General features: G+C 39.3%; 1 protein-coding gene across 5 annotated transcripts in view; it reads right to left on the bottom strand.

The window, feature by feature from the left end:
- Positions 1-18,796, bottom strand: part of Phyhipl (phytanoyl-CoA 2-hydroxylase interacting protein-like) — a 130,235-nt gene that overhangs the window by 21,148 nt on the left and 90,291 nt on the right. The window contains exon 1 of one of the 5 annotated variants that reach the window (NM_001012076.2): positions 12,711-12,862. The exons of the other annotated variants lie outside the window; for them this stretch is intronic. The gene's annotated coding sequence lies outside the window, so the exon portion shown is untranslated. Of the gene's footprint in view, positions 1-12,710; positions 12,863-18,796 lie in introns of those variants that run through there. 5 annotated transcript variants of the gene reach the window in all.

The raw sequence follows: 18,796 nt of genomic DNA, 5'->3' as shown, positions 1-18,796 counted from the left end.
TTTATTTGTTGGACGAATTTTCTACTGCCTCATGATTAAATATCCTTGTATTCGGTATTCTTTTGTCATTGTTTCCTTGCAAAAGTTCAGTTCATTGAGTATCAACCATATAGTCTTTCACTGGAATGCTATGTAGGCTTGGCTGAATCATCTCACACACTTTAAAACGTAGATTGCCCAACACTCCCAGTCTTCTTAATAATCCTATTTTGTTTATTTTTCATATGGTATGCTTGTGTGTTCATGTGTGTGTGTGTGTTTGTGCTCATGTGCTTGTGGAGGCCAGAAGTTGATGTCAAGTGTCTTCCTCACCATTTTCTACTTTACACACCGGGGCAGGGTCTCTCACTTGGCCCCAGAGCCTGTTGACTGGGCTAGTCTTATTCCAGCCTGTCCCAGGGGTCCTCTCCTCTGTCTCCTGAGGCTGACCTTACAGGCTGACCTCTGCACCTATCTGGTACTTATGTGTCTTCCTCTGAGATTCACAGTGACATTGGGTATTGGGAACCCAAACTCCAGTCCTCATCCTTGTGAAGTAAAAGTACTTTGCCCAACCTGCCATCCCCTCAGCTCTTTGCTGTTCTTGACTGTTCATTAAAACTGGTCATATGACCTGCGTGCCTCATAATTACCAGGACTCCAGAAAGCTTGTCCCTCAACTCCTCTGGCATTGACAGTACCTATCTACACACAGACAGGCCAGAGCCTTCAATTCTGTCCAACTCTCCAATACTGAATTGCTTTGGGAATCAGAGATTGAGGTCAGGTATCTCCGTTACCTTTAGTTCTATGATTGGGGATTACTTAGATTGTTTGTGTTCAAATGATTTACCTTAAAACTGAAGAGAAGTATTTTCACTACACCAGGACAGGTAAATTGACCAGGAAGCCAATGAAGTTTACATTTTTTAAGAGGCCCTCGTCTATTATTTCTTATATTCAAAATATTATACTGCTTTTCTCAAGGCACTCAAAATTGCAAAACCTTGATACTCCCTAAAATCTGGATCCATTGCTGCCTAGAATAATAGCATAAATATGCAATCCCAACACAGTAAGTGACCAGCGAGTTAACCAATAGTCCTTAGCCAAGGGATCTGGATGACACAGACTACTGGTATGTACACAAATGAGATTAATTTCAAGGAGACATAAGTTAATGCTAGAACTTTGTTGTTATTTATTTATTTATTTATTCATTCATTTATTTATTTTTTGGTTTGTCAGCTGCAAAGTAACAAAGACTGAACAGAATGTAAGTTTTCTCTTAGTTGAAAGTTGACATTGGCAACATACCTGGGTTCCTGGATATAAGGGACTAAGGGTTAAAAAGAACCAATTTTAAAATGAGGCAGGCATGATGCAATGCTATTATATTTATCCGGGAAAACCTGACTTATATTCCCTCTTTTTGACTTTCTCATTATGAATCATTATGGGTATATTTAAGAATATTTTTAATTAAATGATCTTAAAAGATAATTCATATACCCCATTTTGGGTATTGTTTTCCATATTTACCCTCCCATCTTGAGACAATTATATATAAAGTGTTTTTAAATGCAGTGTACAACAGCAGCATACTAACCACAGAGGCCAGAATGCACAGAAGCACCTGAGACCCTCCAAGGGGAGGAGCTTCTTCATGTAAGAACCACACTGTCTACTACAGAGAAAATGAAGATGGACATCTTTATACCCTAGAAAACAATTAAACTTGCACCTTAAAACATTTAAGTGCTGATATTGAAAAATTACTTAGTTATTTTATATTTTTCCAATTTTCGCCATGCAAGCTTATAAACAAGACAATCTACTGCACTCTGATGTGTTTTCCCTTAAAAAATGATGCTGTGCTCAGAGAGCTGTCATGAAGTTGATAAGCTTAACGGCATCTACCTCCCCCAACAGGAACAGATGGTTCATTTCCCCTATCATTTCAAATTCCCTTCATACTTGACGGTTAAAAGGTGTCTCGGTTTCAAAACAAATACCAGCGAGAATGTGTTTTTGAAGAAGGCGTCACAGCGTACTATCGCCTGCCAACTACAGGCTCCAGAAGGCAAAGGTAGTTCTTGCTTGGTCACTCTGTGCGTTATGTTTCTATTCACTATGACTAAACACCTAACATGCATCTCAGAGATGAAGGACGAGGACTTATTTTTGGCTCACGGTTTGAGGGGATACAGTCTAACATGCTGGGAAAGGCACGGCGGCGGGAGCATGAGGCATGGCTCCCACTCTGCCCACCCACAGTCAGAAAGCAGCCAGTGCTGGTGCTGATGCTGTTGGTGATGCTCAACGAGGCTTTCTCTTTTCTCCCTCCTATTCAGTCACAGGTTCCAGACCCTCGTGTGAGCCACCCGCATTTAGCACTAGCTTCCCCTCCTCAGCTAAACCTCTCTGAAGAAGTCCTCACAGATTGTCAATATAATATCCAAACACATCACTTTATAGCTATAACAGTAAATATATACATTTTTGAAGATAGTCTCACCCTCAGACTAGATAAAAAAAATCAAACCATTTATGCTGACAGAAAGTTGTGACTTATATTCAACAGATATGCACATTCGTTGGCTGTCCATCAGTACAAGAGGATTAGAGATGAGATTATGAGACACTGTGGTCCATGCTTTCAAAGTTGTGTATTACAGTCTAGAAACATGCACATGTGTCTATATGCAAAATTTAAACCCTTAGTGCTACACATTTTTCCCAGGTAAGTTATTTGATTCCCTTTATAATCCAATTTCTCAGGACATTTGCTTTTTTTTCTTTAAATCATACTAACTCTTAAGCTTGGTCAAATTGACTTCCAGTCTCTAGGACTCCAGCAAATATCCTCCTGTCTTGAGATGGCAGCGACAGCTCCCTCTCAGTCCTCCTCTGACTTCTCTGAGGGGTTTAGGATATGCCACTTCACGCATACTTGCACTGGAGGGAACGTCTGAGGTAGCCCACTTCTACCAGCATGAAAAATTCTGACACTCTTCCAAAGCAGGTCTCTAAGACCCATTCCTGAAGTTTCTTCCCTGTACCCAGAAGGGAAGAATGTCATTATCTCTGAAGACCCAGAGAAGACTCTAACAACCAGACCTCACCGTGGCTCACCTCTTTGTACAATCCTCTCAACAGTGATTTATTTCTTCATCACACAGAGCATAAAATACACACAGCTCTCTTTGATTTTTTTTTATGCCCTTGTTTCTAAAAGTCCTTTGTCACACTAAATACTTATTCAATATTGTGTATCTCTTGGTAGCCTCCTTGGCCGCATGGGTCTCGAGGCCCTGATTGTTTTAGAATTAGGTAAGTGACACACTAGAGTTTCTTCCTCTGGCACCTACTCCTTCCCACGCTTGAGAACTTTGTCACACCAAAGCTTCGTGTTTCTCAGGGGTCTGCTGACGACTCTTTCCTGATAAATGCTACCTTTCAGAGTGAACCACAAACCTTCCGCCATGATAGAACTGCAGTGTGCTACACTTCATGATGTGCTTCCAAGCCACCTCAAATCCAAAAGAACCCGAAGCATAGCACTCAATTGTTCTTCTTCAAACCCAGTATTCTGTCCTACAGCAAATGGCTCTATCTACTGAGCTGCACCATCCGTAAAATGTATACTTCAACAACTAAGCCAGTTAATAATCGTTCATTATTTTTCTACAATCTCATTTTTCTCTACATGAAGGCTGTGTTCTGTAACTTACAATGCTTTACTTTCAATGTTCTTAAAAAAAACTATTTCTTCTCAAAATTAATTAGTTTTCTAACATAAAAAATCATCTGCCGATTCGTTCATTCATTGGTATATAGGATCTCACTATGAGGCTTTATGTGGCTTGGGCTGGCCTGGGACTTGCCAGTGAGCCCACGATGGCCTTAACTTCAGCATCCTTTTACCTAAACCTAATGAGTCCTGAGATTACAAGTGTGTACAACCATGATTCAAAACTATCTTTTTAAAAAAAATTTTTTTTATATTTTTGTATGTGCATTTGTGTATCTGTGTGTGCACATGATTGCAGCTGCTCAGCAAAGCCAGAAGAGGGTGTTATGTCCCCCGTAGCTGAACTTACATGTAGTTAAGGCATGCCCAATGGAGGTGTTGTGATCCGAACTCGGGGCCTCTGAAGGAGCAGCAAGCACTTTTAACCTGTGAGCCACACTGCAGCCCTGCCCCCCAAACAATCTTTTGAAGAAGAGTTTTCTATAAGTATTCCCAAACTTGCAAAGATGACATTGGACTATTAAAGGAAATGCAAAAAAAATTGGTTTAAAAAATTAAAAAGAACAGTAAGAAATAGGGCTGGGGTAGGAGGCAGGGGCCAAATCCCATAGAGTTCCTCTCTTTAATACTAGAGAATGAGTAACTAACACCAGGTGTTAGCAACTAGCTGGCATCCCATGTCAATGCCATTTTGTATTCCTGACAAATTCTTCAGAAGCATGCGGAGAAAACACAATTTTAGGGAAAATAACTGTTCCATCACTAATATTTTTTTATAAGTTTATGTTTCAGATATATGATCTTAAAGTATGAAGGTACATCTGCATTTTAAAGTACAATGAAAGTAAGACACCAACAATCTGTGTGAACAGCATGGCTATACACCTAGAAACACGCGGACTATTGCTACTAAAACATTACATGGTAACAAGTCTTAAGAGGTCTTTGCACGCTGGACAATTAAGACTGGAAAGGATTAAACCACAGGCAAAGAAGGGTCGGGAAAAGAGTCTTTAGCCTATGAAGGGGAGGTCTGAGGAAAGGTTTACCAGCTGATCCAGATGGAATATTTACCAAGTGTTTGTGAAGCCACAACGGGGGAGCAGAGAGGTGAAACACACATCTACACCCCGTACAAAGCATGGTCTGCTGCTAGAACTGTCTGCACTGTATCTGATGATTTATTTACCATTATTTCGAGTTCAAATCTTATTGCTGTAAATTGTGTCATTAGAATTTCATGAGCAAAGCTTTTAGCAAAGCAAGTGGTTTAAATATTAGTTTCCAAAATCAATAGTTTCTGCTCAATTGAACTTCCTTTTTTTTTGTAATCACTAAAAATAACTTTGAAAGGTCTATTAAAATTTAAGTCCCAGAAAAGGTAAACTGCACCAGAAGACAATGCATAACAACAGATCCAAATGCCCAATCATGACATACAAAATATAATGCAAAGTGAAGCTTATTAAATAAAATGACTTATTTTAAAATAATCTGTAAGAACAAACTCTAAGTGTAAAAAGACACTAGCACTAAACAAATAACCCACTGAACACTAAAATTGAGACTTCTAGGTCAAAAGTACATGTTAGAAATATATATTGAAGGGAGCTGGGGGGATGGCTCAGTGGTTAAGAGCACTGACTGCTTTTCCAGAGGCCCTGAGTTCAAATCCCAGCAACCATGTGGCAGTTCACAGCTGTTTACGTTGAGTTGGGGGGGGGTGTGTGATGCCCTCACACAGACATGCAAGCAAAACATGAATGTACATTTTTTATTTTTATTTTTATTTATTTATTTATTTTTGGTTCTTTTTTTCGGAGCTGGGCATCGAACCCAGGGCCTTGCGCTTCCTAGGCAAGCGCTCTACCACTGAGCTAAACCCCCAACCCCGAATGTACATTTTTTAAAAAAAGAAATATATGTTCAAATAGAAACTACAAAAATAGCTTTGACAAATATTTTAGTTTTCCTTTAGCTTCCAGTCCCATTATTTTTCTTCCAATCTAAGGTCAAACGTTTTAATTGTTTTACGAATTACTATTTGCTTCAGCATACTATACTGCTAAGAGAGAAAAACAATCTCGTGTCTTCCAGAGTAAACATGAAAAAAGTTACCATTTAAAAGGAGGGAAAGCTCTGTGTTACAAAGGCTTTTTTTCCATGTTAACTGCTCGATAGCAGTATCTTTTCTAAAAAGGACTCTATCAAAAGCTTTTAGATGACAAGCCAACCAACCAACTAGGCACCAGCTTCCTATCCCATCACTTCCATGAGAATTATCAAAACTGACTGAAGGACAGCAAGGAATGCTTGATGAGGAGACAGAGGCCACCTCAGCAGCTTGCGACAGACCACCAAGTTTTCCTTGTCCTCAAACTCTCTTCCCATGAGAATCTGATGGCTATTTCTTTTTTTTTTTAAGATTTATTTGTTTATTTATTATCTATAAGTACACCATTGCTGTCTTCAGACACACCAGAAGAGGGCATCAGATCCCATTACAGATGGCTGTGAGCCACCATGTGGTTGCTGGGATTTGAACTCAGGACCTCTAGAAGAGCAGCCAGTTCCCCTAATCACTGAGCCTTCCCTCTACCCCCTAATTTATGTTTCTATTATTGAAACCAAGCACATACAACACCTCAAATAGATTGTTTGACTGAGTGTACTACTACTACTAAGGGTGAGCTAAGTGGGTTTTTTTGTTTGTTTGTTTGTTTGTTTGTTTTTTAATGTATGTGAGTACACTGTTGCTGTCTTCAGACACACCAGAAGAGGGCATCAGATCCCATTACAGATGGTTGTGAGCCACCATGTGGTTGTTAGGTTGAACTCAGGATCTCTGGAAGAGCAGTCAGTGCTCTTTTTTTTTTTTAAGATTAATTTATTTTATGTATGAATACAGTGGCACTGTCTTCAGACACACCAGAAGAGGCCATCGGATCCACATTACAGATGGTTGTCAGCCACCATGTGGTTGCTGGGATTTGAACTCAGGACCTCTGGAAGAGCAGTCAGTGCTCTTAACCACTGAGCCATCTCTCCAGCTCCTGATGGCTATTTCTAATATCCTTTCTTCCAGATAATAATAATAATAATAATAATAATAATAATAATAATAATAATAACTATTATTATTATTATTATTATTATTATTATTATCTTATTTGCTAGCTCCATCACAGATATTTCAAATCCAGGTTGTTCAGATGACTTCGGTCACTTACTACTAAGTTTAATCTTTCAGATTCCCTTCACTTAACCAGCCCAATCTGACTTACTTGTATCAAAAGACAGTCAACCCCCAATCTAGCACATTAAGCCATCGTTGACTTTTATTTCACATAAATAGCATCCTGTTAGTAAAATCACAAAGCTCACAGATGTGTGCCGCAAATGTTAGCACTCCCTCTGGCACTGGTACTCCCTTGGGGCAATGGACCATGGGTTAACATAGTTCGCCAGCCTAAGAAAGCATTTGGTCATGCTTCTCAGAGCACTGCTTCTCCAGGTGTGCACCCTGGATTACTAAGAGTAGCTCATCTGGAAGCTGCTTAGAAAAACAAATTCTTGGGCTCCACCCCAGATCTAATCAATCACAAACTCAGGGAATGAGGCCTAAGGGCTGTGTTCAGACAGGCCCTCCAGGGGATACAATTTGAGACTATATTTTGAGAATCGGACCCACTGACAAGAGATTTAAACTTTTTTCTATTTTTTTTTTTTTTTTTTTTTTTTTTTTTTTTTTTTTTTTGGAGCTGGGGACCGAACCCAGGGCCTTGCGCACTGAGCCAAATCCCCAACCCTTAAACTTTTTTAGTACAGGGATGATTAAAGGATTACCTAGCATCGTTTAGCTTTGTGATTATTTTAAGCTATTTTAAAAACCAGGACACAAATAGCATATATCGAATTGGGCTGCAGTACCTGATTTGCAGTAAATATCAAATACAAAGACTTTGCCTATTACACGGCACCTGAAAAGATGGGGTTCTATTCCCCTATTTTTTATATTCAAGCACGTACAAATACATCCTCGAGTGAATTTCTAAAATACTTTGGGCATTTGCATGAAGCATTTTGTTCTTTTTAGTCTAGGTTCATGTGTCTCTGTTTGGTCCGTCCTCTCAGCAAAAAATTTAACATGCTAAGACAGCAGAATGAGTTTTGTGTCCTCTGTTGCTTTTAACAAAACCGCAAACATTTGACTTGAGAACCAGATGCTGGAGGGAAAGCCTGCTACCTCCGAGAGGCAGAGAAAGCACCCAGCTAGCCTTCCTCTTCAGCTGATGTCCCAAAAGGAAGTGATCCTTTTCCATGCTTCTCAAAACCTCTCACACTGAATGTCCCTCCCTTCTACTTCCTGTATGTCTGTCTCTCTATCCATCCTCCTGACATATTACTCTATGTTTTTCCCCCTATGTTCACTCCCTGTCAACTGGTTACTTGCCCCGCCTTTTGACCTATGGGATGACTTTACTTAATCCTGTTTTTTTTTTTTTTTTTTTTTCCGGAGCTGGGGACCGAACCCAGGGCCTTGCGCTTCCTAGGTAAGCGCTCTACCACTGAGCTAAATCCCCAGCCCCTACTTAATCCTGTTTACAACAAACAGAAAGCTCTTGGATTAAAGGTGTGTGCTAGGGCTGAGCTACACCACAACGAGGAACAGGAGCTTTTCTTCTTGTTGTTGTTGTTCTTGTTTGTTTTATTTTTTACAGTAAATAACACAATCTGGGGGTTCACAGTGTGCTGAAATATCCTTTAACAGTCTTCTGCAGTTATATAAGTAATGAAGCCTGGGGTATAGCTATCTTTTAAATTACTATATGAAGCATGGGGAATTATAAAAATTAAAATGCATTCTAGATAAAAAAGAACTATTTACCAAGTTTACTTATATGGAGACCATTTTAGTTTAAAATGTCAAAATTGTTTGTTACTTTGTATAGCTAATCTTTCAGTTGTCACTGACCACACTGACCGCTATCTTAAAAATGAGACAGAGCTATAAGCTTTCAGAAATTGTTACTAAAACTAAATAAAGATAGTCCTTTTTTTGGTCAGGACTTAGACTGTAATGATGAAATTGACAAGTTTCCCTTGGATTTTTATATGGAAATACTTTGCAAAACAATTAGATGATCTCTGACAGTTCCAGAGTTTTGCAGCAAAATAGTGGCTGAAGTTATTATAAATCAGATAATTAAAATGTATTAAAAACGAAGTCATCATACTACATAAGAGTTATGCATGGATTTAAAAAATATTAAATTTGCATTTCTAGTATTGCAAATATATGTTAAATAAATCAGCTCTTATTTAAAAAGTTAAACAGATCATTGATACCTGTCTTCAAGTGCAGAGAATACAGAAGGTATTCAGTAGGGTCCTGTCACACTCAAATGCTGAGTTTAACTAACATCTTTACCAGCTTAGTGGAATGAGAGAGAGCAAGGATTAAGTGGCAGGGTTCAATGTGTGGATTCAAAACACTTCGAAATGGTAAAGCCACACACAACGGAGAAAGAATGAATGTCAAAGTCAATTTTTAATGCCCCATCAATGAGATACTAAGAAATGTTGAGACAGCTATATCAAGGGGAGAAGATGAAACTAGAAACACCAGGAGAGGGCATCTCTTATAAATCTGCCGTCGGATCTCATAAAGTAGTAGTTGCCACTGGTAATGATTAGGCATTAAGGTATTCGAAAAGTGTTGGATAATCACATATAAATTGTTCTTTCATATTGCAGATGATTTTCCCACAAACTATAATATTATAGACAGAAAATATCAAAAATCATTAGCTCAGCACTGTGAAATGAAATATAAATGTTTCAGAGGAAGTAAAAATTTTATCAACTAAAATTTTTGATAACTATCTCAAATATAAATAACTTGGTAAACAAATTTATCTAAACCTTTTAGAAAGCTGAACTAAACCTCAACCTGAAAATATGTCCACAATATTTCCATGTTTATAAAATACAGCAGTAAACTGCATATTAAGGCTGAGATTCAACATGCAAGGAATACAAATTGGGTCTGAAATTTTAATAAAGAAAAGCATAAAAGAACGTGCATTTCAAATATGATCAATAAGTATGTGGCTTTCATAAAATAGTTTTACCTTGACAATGAGCTAAACTGACACACTGCCACCTCCCTTCAGATGAAACACTTCGCCCTTCACAGTTCAAGTGTGGGAGACTTTTACTATTTCTCAGTGAGTCCAGATTAGCAAGCCTAGGGGATACACTGAGAAAGAAAAGAAGGCTAAAAGTATCAGTTTGCTATTCCTTCTCATCTGAATCAGAAGTTTAGACCTATAAAGCAGTAAAAAACAAAAGAGAAAAAAGGTCCTCTACCAATTAGAAAGTTTGAGAGCAGCTATTTACTAACAAGAAAACTTATACTTGGAACCTAACCATTAGGTTATAGCATGATTACAAGTTATATATGATATATATATATGTATATGTATATATGTGTAATATATATTTACAATATACATATACAATGTACAATATATGTATTACACATTACATATACATATATGTATATTATGTATATGTAATTATGCATTACAAGTTACTTGTTAGCAGCTCTAACATGGCTTTTAGCATACTCTCCTATCCCAGACACACTTCCTTTCCCCAGCAACACCACACCCAATGTACCCTGAGAGCGTGAGCACGAGTAAACACGCATGCGCCCATCTTGCTCTCATCTCTATCAGAAATGCTGGTCTTTTACTTCTCCCCCTGTGATATTTTACTTTTAACATCCAGTTGCTTCCCAAACTGATGACAGAGTCAACACTCTTTCTCCGCATTCTTCAACTTCCTCTGAATGCAGGATCCAAGTAATTATGTATCCTGGGAGCCTTCCTTCTACCCCTGCCTATTCTGAATAGAGACCCTTAAGGGTAGAACACATATACAAATAAATAGCATAAAAAACAGCATGTAAAAGAACAATGGGAAAGAAAGTAGGGCTCTTTTAGGTTTTATCTTTATTTTATGTGTAAGGGTGTTTTGTGTCAGAGCATGTTGCAGTGTCTGAAGGGGCAGAAGCAGGTTTTGGATTCCCTGAAACTGGAGTTATAAAGGTTGTGAGCCACCATGAGTGCTGGGAAACAAGCCTGGGTCCTCTGGAAGGCAGCGCTGTAATGCTGGGCCATCTCTCCTGCCCCAAAGCAGACCTCATATTAATTACTTAAGATCAGTGCCTGTAAATGAATCCCCAGAGAACAAAATGGCACTGATATTAGACAGTTGCTTCAGCCATTAAGGATGGTGTGTGAACTGTCAATCTCTCAGCCACTCATTTAGAAACTTAAAAAAATATATATCAGTTGATTTTGTATGTTGATACCTTTGTCATTTTTTTTTCATTTTCACTTTTAGTACCTTAAATTTATTTATCAGGCAATGGCAGGTAGGAAATTTGCTCTCAAAATGTCTTTTACTACAGACGGATAGATTATGGACAAGAAAATGATAAGATGTTGACTCTTGGGCTGGAGAGATGGCTCAGTGGTTAAGAGCATTGATTGCTCTTCCAGAGGCCCTGAGTTTAATTCCCAGCAACCACATGGTGGCTCACAACCATCTGTAATGGGATCTGATGCCCTCTTCTAGTGTGTCTGAAGGTGTCTTCAGTGTACTTATATATAATAAACGAATAAATCTTTTAAAAAAATGTTGACTCTTTTTGAGAGTCAATCTCATATAGCTCAGGCTGACCTGAAATTTCTGATCTTTTTGCCTCTATTTCTCAAGTTCTACAATAACTCTACAATGAATACATGTTTCACCATGCATGGCTCAACTCCTTTTTAATAGCATGGTTTAGAATAAAGAATATAATACATATATACACTTAAGTAATATTTATTAGTCTAGATCAACATGCCTTCAGAGTTGATACCCCCTCTGGCATTTGAAAACATATTAGTACTAGAATTCAAAGTCCACCTATATGTGTCTGCACATAGAAACATTCCTTCCTAAACTCAAACTGGAGGACCTAGAGGGTCATCCATCTTGAGTAACCCTACCCAGGACTAAGCTACTGTATTATTTAAGTTCCTCTGGATCTCTGCACAATGTACACAATCTCAAAACGTTGGTAATATGCAAAAGTAAATCAGCCTCCAACTTTCTTTCACAAACTTCAACATTATCCTGTCAAGAGGGGTTAGCTCCCAGCCAGTCTTAGAGTAGGTGTGAGTGTATGCCTTAGCTAATGGTCACAAAGGAACTTTTTTAAAGGGTTTGTGGGTTTATAGATTATGTGGTCTCTGTCACAGCCTGTTACCTCTTTTCTAAGAACATAGATAATGTGTAATCAATAGAAAAATAAATTTATAAATATACATTTATTATATTTATGGAGAACAGGCATGTCTGTGTTCCAGTGTGGTTTTACATATCAACAGGTGGCAGGCTTGGGGATCTGGCTCAAGGACTGTGATAACTAACTTCTGGTTTACATCATAGACATAAAATACTACCACTAGGAACTGGCCACACAACAAACATGCAAGATTATCTTGGTTCTTGTTGGCCTCAGTCAGTAGCTTTTAAAGTTTTAAAAACCGAGAAGTTCATCAACTTCTGACTCCTGGAAGACAAGTTTTCATTAAACCCAAAGTATACAGTAAAGTTGTGTGTCCCTCATCTTTAATGGCACATGAGTAGTGAACGAAGCTATAAACCATCTGTACTATGGACAGGTAGGAAAGCCCTGCATGCTGTAGAAAACAAAACCAAACAGAAGGACGTAGTCATACAAGTTGCCACTCCCCCTTAGCCAGAGGGAATTCCCAGAGTAAATGGACCACAACCACGGTTCAAATGGTCATAAAATGGCGAACTAGCTGCAAATGCAGTTGAGGTGCTATTGGTTCCATCATAGCTACGGTGCGCCTCTAAAGTGCCAGCCTCTTGCTAGCATTGTGTGACCAACCTGGATTGCAGACTTAGTTCATCTTTTGGATTCGACTTCGGCCTTCCCCAGACTGGGTTCACTCTTCGTCTGGGAGGGAGATACTACGAAGCTCCTTAAAGACCACTCTAAAGCTGATGGAAAATCCAAACCTCTTTCTTCCCCATACGTTCTAATCTCCCTAGTGACCTGGGTATTTGCCATGACTAATTGTTCTCCCTGTTCTAGAACTCCTCTTTAGAGAACACAACTGAAGAACGCATGCTATGCTTCCGAGTAGCTTCCTAAAGTTGGATTTAAAATGCCTTAGCTCAATGCTTTCTGTCTTTATAGTTATCCACCTAAAATGCCTCCCAAGATTCCAACACCATCTTTATGTAGATGAGTAATAATTCTAAAACATCTATCACTAGACTATAAAATAAGTATTCTGCATTTCTGTTGCAAACCTTGTAAACTATTTTTCTCCTCAAAGATATGTGTATATATCCTTCTTGGTAAGGCAATTTAATTAAAAAGTCTGAACTATCTTGAGAAGTATAAAAGACAAAAAATATGGCCCTAGAAAGAATATGGCATTCCCTCTGAAACAATGGCAAAGCAGTACACAGTGTTTTAGCCATACAGTGGCTAGGAAGCAGAGGAGCGCTTTTTTTTTTTAAATGAGACTTTTTTTTAGTGGATATTTTTTATTTACATTTCAAATGTTATCCCCTTTCCCAGTTTCCCATCCATAAGCCCCCATCCCACTCCCCTCCCCCTTCTTCTATGAGGGTGTTTCCCCTCCCCAACCACCCACACCTTCCCGCCTCCCCATGCTGATATTACACTGGGGGTGAGGGTCCAGCCTTGGCAGAACCAAGGGCTTCTCCTCCCATTGGTGCCCAACAAGGCCATCCTCTGCTACATATGCAGCTGGAGCCATGGGTCTGTCCATGTGTAGTCTTTGGATGGTGGTTTAGTCCCTGGGAGTTCTGGTTGGTTGGTATTGTTGGGTTTTGTTTGTTTGTTTGTTTTGTTTTGTTTGGTATTGTTGTTCTTATGGGGTTGCAAGCCCCTTCAGCTCCTTCCAACATTTCTCTAACTCCTCTAATGGGGACCCCGTTCTCAGTTCAATGGTTGGCTGTGAGCATCCACCTCTGTTTCTGTCATGCTCTGGCAGAGCCTCTTGGGAGACAGTCATATCAGGCCCAGAGGAGCTCTTCTTGAAAAGCATGTAGGACATACCCAGATATACACTGAGACCTGACATCTGAAGTTTAAGACACGAATGCTATCAAGATGCCTTCAAACATTTGTTTTGCCTCATTTTTCCTCATCGCTAATTCTGATTTCTAACTTTCCAGACTTACAGTTCTAACTATTCATGATCATATTCCGCACTGCCTGGAATTCTGTCCTGGAATCTGTACTTGTGCATCCTTGCCCTGCCAACGCCCTGCATCCTGACCCCAGGGGCCAGAGCATGCTAAAGCCCTCTGCACATTAAACCCAGATGGTGCTGCTTCGCAACGTATTTCCGCTCCCCGTCTCTGCAAATGCTGACTTTTTCCCTTAAATGTATATGTACAAACATAGTCTACTCTGTGAGACATTATGGTAATTACAGTCTGACAGTAGTAAAATATTTCAAATAGTTAAAATATTAGCTATCTATTTTAACATAGTAAGAAAGATCATTGAAGAGATCAAGAGAAAACGAATCAAGAGATTCTTGGGAAGAACTTTAAGATAAATTGAAAATAAACCCAAGAGAGAGATAAATTCAACGAGGTGAAACTTAAATTTTGAAACTTTTACTGAGGGCAGTGAAATGAACATAGAAAAGAGTGTGGTGCTTACAGTGACTGAATCAATTGTTGTGATTGCTGAAGCTGATTTACGAATAAAAGCAAGCAGGAGAATTCTCACTTGAGTTAGGGGAAAAGCAAGGTGGGCCAAAATGAGCAGGAACTCTTAGTGAAGACAAAACCAAGCGGCCTGTGTGTGTCTACCCAACCCTCTGCCTAGAGTGAGGCTCTGAGAGGCCTGGGCAGCCAGTCAAGTGCCAGTTACTGCTTGGGCCCCACACATTCTGCCACTGGAGGGAGTCTGTTCACGTTGCCTTTGATGGGACTTTCCCTCTAAAACTTCTTGGTCTTCTATGGAAATGAGACAGAGCTCCTACCAAGAGTAAGAATCGGTTTAACACAGATGATGGTTTTCTTGCGCTTGTGTGATTCTTTTAGCTTTTATTCATTCATTTGGGTCCTTTGCTCCCTAAGGCAAATGGACCTCCCCCTCGCAGTGCTTATCTGAGGCAAAGAAATGAATACAGAGACATATGACGCGGAGCAGGGCAGCTGTTAGGAAGGAGCATGAAGGAGAATATTGTCAAGCCAGGGCAGAGGGGAGCCGAGGCAGACACTGGTTGAAAGAGTGTGCTCAGGTCATAAGGCACAGGGAAGGCAGCAGCAGATGTGAACTGGAAGCTTCTAGAACTAGGAGTGACAACAGTGTTACTGTTGGAGTACTACCAAGCCAAGGGTCTCAATACCACCACTGAAATGGTTTTCAATTTGCCCTTAAAATTCAGAATTTATGGTTGCCAATAATTTCTCATGAAATGCTTTCCTCAACAGCACACAACTGAATTGTTAACAGGGATACAAATGCTGGCTGGGGAGATGGGGGAAGGAGGGAGGGGCAGGGGAGGGAGGGAGGGGGGAGGGAGGGAGAGAGAGAGGAGAGAGAGAGAGAACTGCAGTCAACTCAAGAGAGTATGTGGAAGATAACATTCCACTCCCAATTTTTTTTGTTTCTATTTTGCAACAAGAGTTGTGGTCTATGCTACACAATTCTCCATTTTACATTTCAAAATTCTGTACGGCATTATTATGCCTGTTTTGCACCAGAGTGCCTCTGGCTAAGAGAGGTTAAGTAACTGGCCCATGGTTACAGGGCCAATAATGTAACGTGGCCATGTGATCTGAAAAGGTATGCTGCTCGTCAGTGGGACTGAGTCATGACTGCTTCACATTCTTGTGATAAGGGCATTCAAGGGACACATTCCAGGTGTTCTTCCAAGGTGTTGGCTTGTTTTAGAGATGTCATTACAGGCCACCTAAGGCGAACTGAGCCATTACATATATTTGGGCTATTATACTGCCAAAGTTAAACTGTGTTCAGTTCATATATCAAAGGCATAAAAGGAGGTTTCAGCTCCTGTAATTTAAGTAAACAAGGTTCCTTAAAGAAATCTATGTTTGGAATATATAAAAGAGAAAAACTTTCCTTTCCCTTTCTCCACCGAAGGACGGTTACAAATAAACAGTAGTTTACTTAAGCTGTATTCATTTGCTAAGTAGTGTCATAAACCTCATAACTAGAGGTGATGACACCATATCCAGTCAGTCATAAAATGACCTACTCAGAGGGATAATGACTGTTAAGAAGAGAAAGCCAGGACGTGGGGGGGTTAATACTATAAAAAAAAAACAACTAGTCTTTTCTACCTCTATAACAACAATATGGTTAGTTTGAAGAAACACATAGAGATCTATCTATCATCTCTATCTATTGGTCTGTCCATCTGTCTGTCTGTCTGTCTGTCTGTCTGTCTGTATCTATCTATCTATCTATCTATCTATCTATCTACCTATCTATGGCAACATGTGAATAAACCCTTTTCAGAAAGGATCAGAAGCACGTGTGTGTGTGTGTGTGTGTGTGTGTGTGTGTGTGTGTGTGTGTGTGTGTAATAGAAACATGATGAGAATCAGAACGGATATGGAACTTTGTATACGGGCAGTGAGCTTTTGTTTTTCTCTGTTCTTTGCCTTTTTCTTTCTTGTGACAGGTTAGCAAGTGCCCCGTGCTATTATGGGAAGGAACAAACTAAAAATGGATTCCCATATTCCTGATATTTTCAGAGATAAGACTGGATATTTTCCTCCTGTTAAAAAACCATTACGAAGGGTTGGGGATTTAGCTCAGTGGCAGAGCGCTTGCCTAGCAAGCGCAAGGCCCTGGGTTCGGTCCCCAGCTACGAAAAACAAAACAAAACAAAAAAACCATTATGAAGCTACACGGTGCATTCAATATAAGTACACCAGAGCACTCTAGAGCTTAGGAAAGGAGTACTTGCCTAGTTAGAAAATGGACTAACAGATGCCCCATAGCTACTGTCCATATTCCAACCGTTTCCTAACACAGTCCTATCTAGAATCCTCATTTTGAACTAGGGTGACTAGCACAAAGGCAGGGACCATGTACCAGCAACAACGACACAACTAGGAAATGAGGATATACGGATGCGCACTTACAGGAATCCTCTTGCTTTATTAAAAAATCAAAAGCATGACTATTTGAACTCAGATAGTCTCCCAAGATTACTAAATACTTGGAAACAATAAAAACAATGAAAAGAAATGCTGCGGAGGGGTTGCTAGTAACACACACTACAATTTAGAGGACAAATCAGCTACAGACCAAGCGTAAAAGAGGAGAGCCAAAGAAGTGAGAGACAGTTATGTTCTACCAAGAGCTATAGCTTGTGACTCATGAGACACACAGAGCAGGATACAATTCAAAACGTCTGCAAGTCGAAAGGAATGGACATAAACAATCATCTCATATTTTGCCCCAATCCACTTTATTTCATTTCCAAGGAATTTGTCTTGTCAATTACCAAATTAGCAAGAGTAAAATGGAAGGGTAAAACGTAAGCCACAAACAAAACTACGTAGTCCCATCTTCATAAAATAAAATAAAACTATAGATCTGTAGACCTAAAACACACACAGACAAAATATACGTAATCTTGCCTTTCCGCTCCGTACATCGATAGAAGTGAGACTTGAGAGGGAGGAAAGTGAGCGAAAGGCAGGGAGCAGACACCATGCATCTGGAAAGATCTCAATAGGAAATGGTACTAAGGAAAGTCTTAATACAGATTGAATGCAGCACACTACAAACCCTTTTATAAAAACCTGTGTTGTTCCCTCTAAAGGACTGTCACAAAGCCAACTTACTGATTAGAAATTGCCATATATTGGAACAGGGTCAGGGGGAGGGAGGACCATAAGCATGTGACAGCCTTTCAGTGGAATGTCTCTATCCCCCCCCCCCCATTTTTAAAGACATGGCTCTTTGTAACTCTTTGGTTCAAACTACTTTACAAAATGAAACCCGACTAGTCTAGAGGACTATAAATAATAATTGTTATAGCTATGGCTTGCTCCCAACACCCCCCTCAATTAAAGGTTACATAATTTGCTCATTCTGCAGGATTCATTCAGTCAACTGAAACAACTAAAAATGGATCCAAAGAGCTACTATTCCAGATGATCAGACTATAGTAAAAGCAGAACTAACTCCCACACCCTATATTAGTACTCTGAACTTCATTAAAACAAATATTTCCCTGACACCCGTGAAAAACACGGAGAATGCGATTTTAAAAACTGAAATTACTAAGGTCTGAGGAACAGCTTAGGTTATCTAGTTCCACTTACTATTTGAACGAGCATTTGCTAAGCTGCTGAATCAAATCCAAATCCAATCTACTTCTGTTAGAATCTTGGTTGTCTCTGAAACCAGTCTGAGACAATAAAAATAGCTGCAATTTACAGAGGTGATCTACTGACAAAGGAAGTAAGCAGCCTTTACAAGAATACTTATTTATTCTGGCTACCTCTCTTTCATGAGTTAAGGTTTGTTCTGTTCAAAGAGCTTGAATTTTCATTTCGAGATTATTAAAAATAAATTCATGCTAACAATTAAAAATTATTAGTAAGCAGGACTTCGGTGCTCAGTCGACTTAAATGTTTAAGCTAGCAAGGCATAAAACAGTTATTACCGTTTCGATGCCTTTAAAAACAAGATCTTTGTTTCCTCTGTGCGTTAAGCTGCTAAATTTTGTGACCTTACCAAGCACCAATTAATATCTCTCATGACTTTTCTTTAAAATGCTTTATAGCCATGACTCACATACAGTTAAACATTTTCACTGAAAACCAAGTGTTTCCATGTCAACTGGTTTTCCCGTGTTGTATGCAGAATTTAACAATTATTTGGCCAATCAGCAGTCAGACGTCTTCTTTACAAATGAAGTTTTATTGCAAATC

The sequence above is a fragment of the Rattus norvegicus genome, chromosome 20 (assembly GCF_021556685.1).
Source record: "Rattus norvegicus strain SHRSP/BbbUtx chromosome 20, alternate assembly SHRSP_T2T, whole genome shotgun sequence".
NCBI classification, from domain to species: domain Eukaryota; kingdom Metazoa; phylum Chordata; class Mammalia; order Rodentia; family Muridae; genus Rattus; species Rattus norvegicus.
This window is presented reverse-complemented; position numbering and strand designations above follow the sequence as displayed.